The sequence below is a fragment of the Petaurus breviceps genome, unplaced genomic scaffold (genome assembly GCF_028583685.1).
Source record: "Petaurus breviceps papuanus isolate PSGF00001 unplaced genomic scaffold, PetGlider_PUasm1.0 305, whole genome shotgun sequence".
Taxonomy (NCBI): Eukaryota; Metazoa; Chordata; class Mammalia; order Diprotodontia; family Petauridae; genus Petaurus; species Petaurus breviceps.
Genome location: NW_027186060.1, coordinates 600,096 through 606,635, shown reverse-complemented (window position 1 = coordinate 606,635; position 6,540 = coordinate 600,096). Strand labels below are relative to the sequence as shown.

The 6,540-nt window shown below is 42.6% G+C and overlaps 1 long non-coding RNA gene across 1 annotated transcript; it reads right to left on the bottom strand.

Moving 5' to 3' along the window:
• Positions 1-2,555: 2,555 nt before the first annotated feature.
• Positions 2,556-6,482, bottom strand: LOC138167793 (uncharacterized). The gene is made up of 3 exons (XR_011169968.1): positions 4,498-6,482; positions 3,586-3,882; positions 2,556-2,688 (listed from the first exon to the last, which is right to left on the bottom strand). It is a non-coding gene; the product is annotated as an uncharacterized lncRNA (long non-coding RNA).
• Positions 6,483-6,540: the final 58 nt, after the last annotated feature.

The window sequence follows — 6,540 nt, the reverse complement described above, 5'->3', positions numbered from 1 at the left end:
CCCTTCTCCTGGCTCAGAGAATGTAACAATCTTATTGACTCACTGGCCAATCAAGAAGTGTCTACTGAAAAACAATCCTCCCACCCCAGGCTTCAGGTGCACTTTAGCCTAGGGGCAGGGAAGATCTTCCAAGTTTGCATTCCCATTACAGGTGATTACTTTATTCTTTCTTAGGCTTCTGGCTTGAACCCATGATTTACTAATAACAATGAATAAAAGTCAGACATTACCTAATTGTTGGTGAATCGGTTATTGGCTCACTTTTTCATGGCACTGAGTGCAAATTCTGTCCCCAAAGGAGCTCTTTGTGAGGCCATGGTGAGGTCTTGGAGGAAAGCCTAAAAGAATAATGTTCCATCATCAAATCGCGTGGAACAGAGACTTCATATTATTTTATGGGATAGATCATGACTTTCTCTTATGCATTAGGATGTAAGTTCCATGAAGACCAAGGCCATCTTTTACCCATCTCATAGGGCTATATCATGAAAAATGCTTCTAAACCTTAAAGCATTACAGAAATATTTGTTCTTTTTTCCTAGTACCGAATACTGAGCTGAGCACATAGTAGGAAGTACTTATATGTTATATCGAAGGTCAAGTCATATTGGGTCAACAAGCACTTATTAAGCATTTACTATGTACCAAGCACTGTGCTTAGCATGAGGGATACAAAGTAAGGCAAAAACAGTCCCTGCCCTCAAAGTCTAATGAGGGAAATGCAAACAACCATGTTTAGGTACATACAAAACACATTGGAAATCACCTCTGGAGGAAGGCATCAGCATTGAAGGGGATGAGGAAAGGTTTTTAGAAGAAGGTAGGATTTTAGTAGAGACTCAAAGAAAACCAGGGAAGCTAGAAAATGTAGACAAGGAAGTGGAGACATATATTTGGTACAGTCAGTGAAAAGGCATAGGGTGTTGTAAGAAACAGCAAAAAGTGGGTTATGGTTGACTACAAGGGGAGGGAGGGGTCAGTTTGTGAAGGGTTTAAAAAGCCAAGAAGTGATGCCTGTTCTATTTCATCCTAGGGTCAACAGGGAGCCACTGGAGTTTTTTTGAGTGGAGGGAAGACATCGTAAAACTGACATTTTTGGAAAATCACTTTGGTAGCCAAGTGGAGAATGGACTGGTTTGGGGAGGGACTAAGGCAGAGAGACAATCACTGTGCCACCTAGCTGCCCTCAGTATTGTATATATTATCTTGCCTAATTGCCATTTTAGAGATGAGGAAAGAGGTTGAATTGTCTGAGGTCACACAGGATCATAGATGTAAAGCCATATTGGTCCCTCACCCAGTAAGACTGAATTACCCATCCTCAACAGTTCTGGGACTCTAGGGTAGGATTTTATTGTGCAGCAGTCTCCTCACCTTGAAACCTGTTCTTCTCTTTGTCATTAAATTGTCATTTTAAATACTTTTTTAAACAAGGTAATCAGGGTTAAGTGACTTGCCCAGGGTCACACACTAATAAATGTCACCTCTGAAGCTGGATTTGAATTCAGGTCCTCCTGACTCTAAATTGTCATTAAACCATAGCATTGCCTCAACCCTCACCATTGTTGACCTTGAACCTTGTGTCCCATGATCTATTTTGCTTTGCCATTCATGGCCCTTTAAGGGTGGAGGCCCCAGAGCCAGAAACTGGATTTGGAAACCTTGGCCAAGAATCTACTATAATATGTTAGATAATGTGAGGAGTGTGCTGGTAAATGCTTAATAACTGGCTCTCTGAAAAAAAAAGCCTTATGAAAAAATTTAAAGTTTAATTTGCATTAATTAATAACATTTTCTCCATCATTTTCCTAAATCTAGATAATTAAAAAAAAAAATAAAGCAAGCCCCAATGTATAGTATTGATTATTTCCTTGGTGTAAATGCTCACAACAAAAATTTAACGAGACTCAAGCTGTTGTGATCTGGGTCCAGCAGACTTCGGGGTGTCTGCTTTGCCCCAGGTCCAATCTGCCCATCAGCACTGTTTGAGAAGATAGTACCATTGGCTATTATCAACAAGAGCTCAGGTAATCGAAGTCTGTCTCCAAGGGTCCTGGTCACAAGGACATCCACTCTGCCCTTTGTAGGGTGCCCCAACAGGGAAGAATCCCCTCCCTCTCACCAACTAAGCCTGGAAACCTTGCTATGGATCTCATGCTCAGTATCATTGGGTCATCTAATTCTCATGAACCACCTTTTCCCTGACCTGGTCATTTCCCTGACTTCCCAATTTCTGTTAAAGGTTCTAGCTTTAAAATCACCTGGGTTTGAAATTTCACAAACATTGTCATCTCTCCTTTCCTTTACCCCTCCCTTCCAATCAGTCATCATGTCTTGTGGATTCTTCTTCCACACTATATTTCACAGCTGTCCCCTTCTCTGCACTCACCAAGCCACCACTCTACCTCAGGTCCTTGTTGCTATTCCCAGACAATTACAGATGTCTTCTAATTGGTCCCCTGCCCCTAGTCTTTTCCTGCTCCAAACTATCTTCCAAGACAATGATGAAATTAGTATTAAAGGATAAGGTCAACCATTTCATTCACTCTGGCACAATTTAATATCTTAATGTATGGGGTGAAAAGCCCCATTCAAAATTTAATGAAGAACACGGAAGTTTCTCAGGATAAAACAGGAAACAGGAAATTTTTATTCTCTTCTAAACTTATCTTCTCTCAGGATTCTCATCTGTAAAATAGAAATCCTTATAACACAACTTTTGTACAGAGTTAACAAGCTTCTTAATAACATTTCAATTGTTTTTAACAACACAGTTCATAATTGTCCCAAATCATACAACTTAAAAATATACAATGTCCCAAACATTATACAGTAAATTTGAGTAGCACTGCTACATTTATGCCCAAATATAATAGTTCTACATTTTTTATCATATCCCTTCAAAAACCAACTCATATACAACAAAATTCCATTTGAAAATTGCTTTCTCCTGTAACAACAATTATTATTATGTTCCCTTTATGAATCAGGAATTCTGGTCTGGAATCAGGGGAGTTAATAACTGAAGTCTTCTCCGAGAACCCAGATCCTTGACTCTCCATTCCCCTTCCAGTTTTCCTTAATCTCTTTCATTTCTTTCCTGAAAGTTTTAATTTCAGTGCTACTTAAGGGAGCATTCTCATAACCTATCCCCTGAATCAGTGGGGCTTCCTGGAGAGGGAAAGCTTTATCCATTTGTGCAGTCCCAGGGAGAGGAAAATTTTCTTGATCTTTTACCAATTGCCTTAATTCCCTCCAGAGAGGGGTGTGTACAGGTGTGCTTGGTCCAGCCAAGCCAATTAAGTCCTCCCCCTCCCCTCCATTCCCTTTCAGAGGGCAAAAATGTATCAGCAATGCCATATTCACAGTGCCTATGGAAATTACAGATATGCTGATGTATGATGTATATATGATCCATCACAAAATACATCAGGCTTGATATATGGGGGAATAAGCTAGAAAATTTATTAAAATACCAAAAGACTGAGTCCCAAAACCAGAAAGTGAAAGCCATCAGAGTAGTTATGAAATTGGCACAAGTAGAAAGCACCCACATTCTCAAGCCTTTAAAACAGAACAGGCTACCTCAGGCAAAGGTCCTCCTCTCCCCACTCACAGCAACCACCCAGTGTCCAGGAAGCGTGCTCCCAGCAGCTCCGGCCCCTGGCAGTCCTCAGCAGGAGTCCTTAGCAGAAATTCTGGCTGACTCAAAAAGGGCTTCGCGCAGCAGCCGCCGCTGCCTCTGCTGCTGCTGCCCGCTGTCACTGCCACTGCTAGCCACCAGCAGGAACTCTAGTTTGGCTTCCACTTCCTCTTGCTCCGCCCCTTCCTGCTACGTCAGCAAGTCCAGTGGGGCATGGAAGGTCTTTAAATCCCATAACCCTTACAAAAGAGGGCAGGGAAAGAGATGCTGAGGCTAGGTCAGGAGATCCTGATGGTAGAGGAATGTAGGGTGGGGGTAGGGAAAGAAGGGGGTCCCAGGGATGGGGCCTCTATTTTTGTTCTCCTGTTTCTTTGGGCTTCTCCCCCTTACACTGTGTTAGAACAAATTGTCCTCCCGCTGGTAGCCAAATGGCCGCCTATTGGATTTCTTTTCAAGTGGAATGGGGGAGGAACAGGCTAAAGACCAAATGAACCGAGTGTTCTCGCTTTCCCCATACAAAACTGTTTCTTTTCACTTTGCCCCAGAGGCTGGGGAAGCAAGAAAAAAGATTCTTGTTTCCCTACTCCAGCTCACTTCTCCAACTGGAAAGAAACTTGAGAACAATTAACAAACCAAAGGGCCCAAACTTCTATCTCTCTCTCTCCTCAGTGCTTCCTGAGGAACACCTTTGTTCTGCTAATTATACACCCCCCCCCCATTCTTCCCCACCCCAAGTCTGCCTCCAAAGGCTTCTCTGGTTTTTTCCTTACTATTTCCAACACAAACACGAAACATTCCAGACAGACAAAGATGCAGAGACAGACCAAACATAGAACATTACAGAGTGCACTCACATGGTCTAATTCAGACCAGTCAAAAACTCAGGATCCTTTCCAAATTTTTCTTCCTTTCATCTTTTCCCTTATACTCATATCTACTTTGCCTGAGGGCCATTGCTGGCTCCCCCGGGGTCTGAAGATCCCACTAATTATAGAGGAAATGTCTCCTTTCAGTACCTGTGAAGACCACTAGATGGCGGTTACCTCTGAGGCATATGTGTGTGGTTTTTATGACTATTCAGTTGCATGCTCTCTCTTTTCACCAGCTGGCTAGAATTTCTCCTAGGTTCCTGTTCTTATCTGAAGAATCCCTCCCTTTGGGACATTACCCACTGGGAGCAGAGTCCCCCTCCCCTCCCAAGTCTGGAGACCACCAGAGAAATCTCCATTGGGCACCTGTCTCAAGACTAAAGTAGGGAGAAAGCTGCTCACAAGTGGGCAGGTCCCGGATAAGCCCCCAAATCTGTGTGGGATGAAAAACCTCATTCAAAATTTAATCAAGAACATGGAGGTTTCTCAGGATAAAAACAGGAAATTTTTATTCTCTTCCCTCACTGGAAGAGGGCACTCCTCTCCATGGCAGATCAGGGGAGAGGAGGCTGTTACAGAAGACAGAACAAGAATTTATACCCTAATGCAATCAAGCCCTCTCCCACTCCTGTCCCTTCTCCCATTGGCTGGGAGGTAGACTCAGTGTGAAAATCTTCCCCAATGGCAAATAACAAAGAAGCCCACCATTATTCCCTATTGGCTGGGAGGCAGGAACCAGGGTATTGTTCATGGCGTTATTTAGCTAAAGCAAGGAAGGAGAAAAGGGTCCCCAGCAAGGGTGGAGGTCAAAAATCCCTAAAGGGCCTAATGCTGATAAGGGTGTGGCAAACAAGGGTGGAAGTCAAAAGACTCCTGAAGAGGCCTAATGTTGATGTGGCAGTAGTAAGGAAGGGGAAAAAAGGGGGAAGGGGGAAGCTGAAATTCCTGCTTGCTCCCACAAGAAAACTTATGAGCTGAGGAGTTTTCACCTTTCCCATTCATTAATATGGTTCTTTATATTCAGTTTTATACAGATTAAATAAATTTTTTTTAGCTCAATGAAAGGATTAGTATGTGAATCCCCCTTCCATACAGTCAATGAAAGCATCAGCAATTCAAATTCATTGATAGACAGGAGGACTGGACAGGAGGACAGGGAGGACATGTGCCTCATTCAGTTTCCACAGAGTTTCAATCTCCTCTCCCAGGTCTCTATATGTTGAAATTTTTTCATTGCATGTAGCTTGGAGTCTGTGAGCATCTTGGAATGATGATATCTCTTTCAAATGTTTGTAAAGAGATACCAGCCAATGAGGGCTGCATCCTGGGAACACATTCAAAGACTGGCTGACCACTTTTCTGGATAAATGTTTACTGTTCCAGATGATGATGATGATGTGTGTAGTAGGGGGTGGGGGTAGGGGGAAGGGAATTCTCCTTTAGGTCTAAGACAGACAATGTGGTGACTGTAGTCCCTTTAAGCTTGAAAAATCCTTAATTTTATAATCTTTGTTCAATGCTCAGCTAAGGTGCAACCAAGCCTACCCAATCCCCACACTTGTTAGTGTTTCCTAGCTCTTCAAATTAAATTGAATCAATCCATTAACAAGCATTTCTACCTCCTTATTATGTCCTTTCCACTTTCCCCTCTAGAATCAAATATGAACTACCCTGCTAGGCCACCATTTCATCAGGCCTCCAGGCCTTCCTCCCTTTACTTCTGGCTCCACTCTTTAATTTCCAGACTTCTCCACCCTACACCAGCAGCCATCTCATCTTGGAGATACATATGGCCTGAAGCCCATTTTCCTGACTGGTGGGTCTTCCCACACCCCTGCTTTCCAGCTCCCCTTCATATATGTCTTCTCTGCCCATTAAAATGTAAGCTCCTTGAAGGGTAGAGATATATTTTTTTCTTTTATTTATATTCCCAGCACTTAGCACAGTGCCTAGAACATAGCATTTACTCTATCTATCTATTTTTCTTTCTTTCTTTCTTTCTTTCTTTCTTTCTTTCTTTCTTTCTTT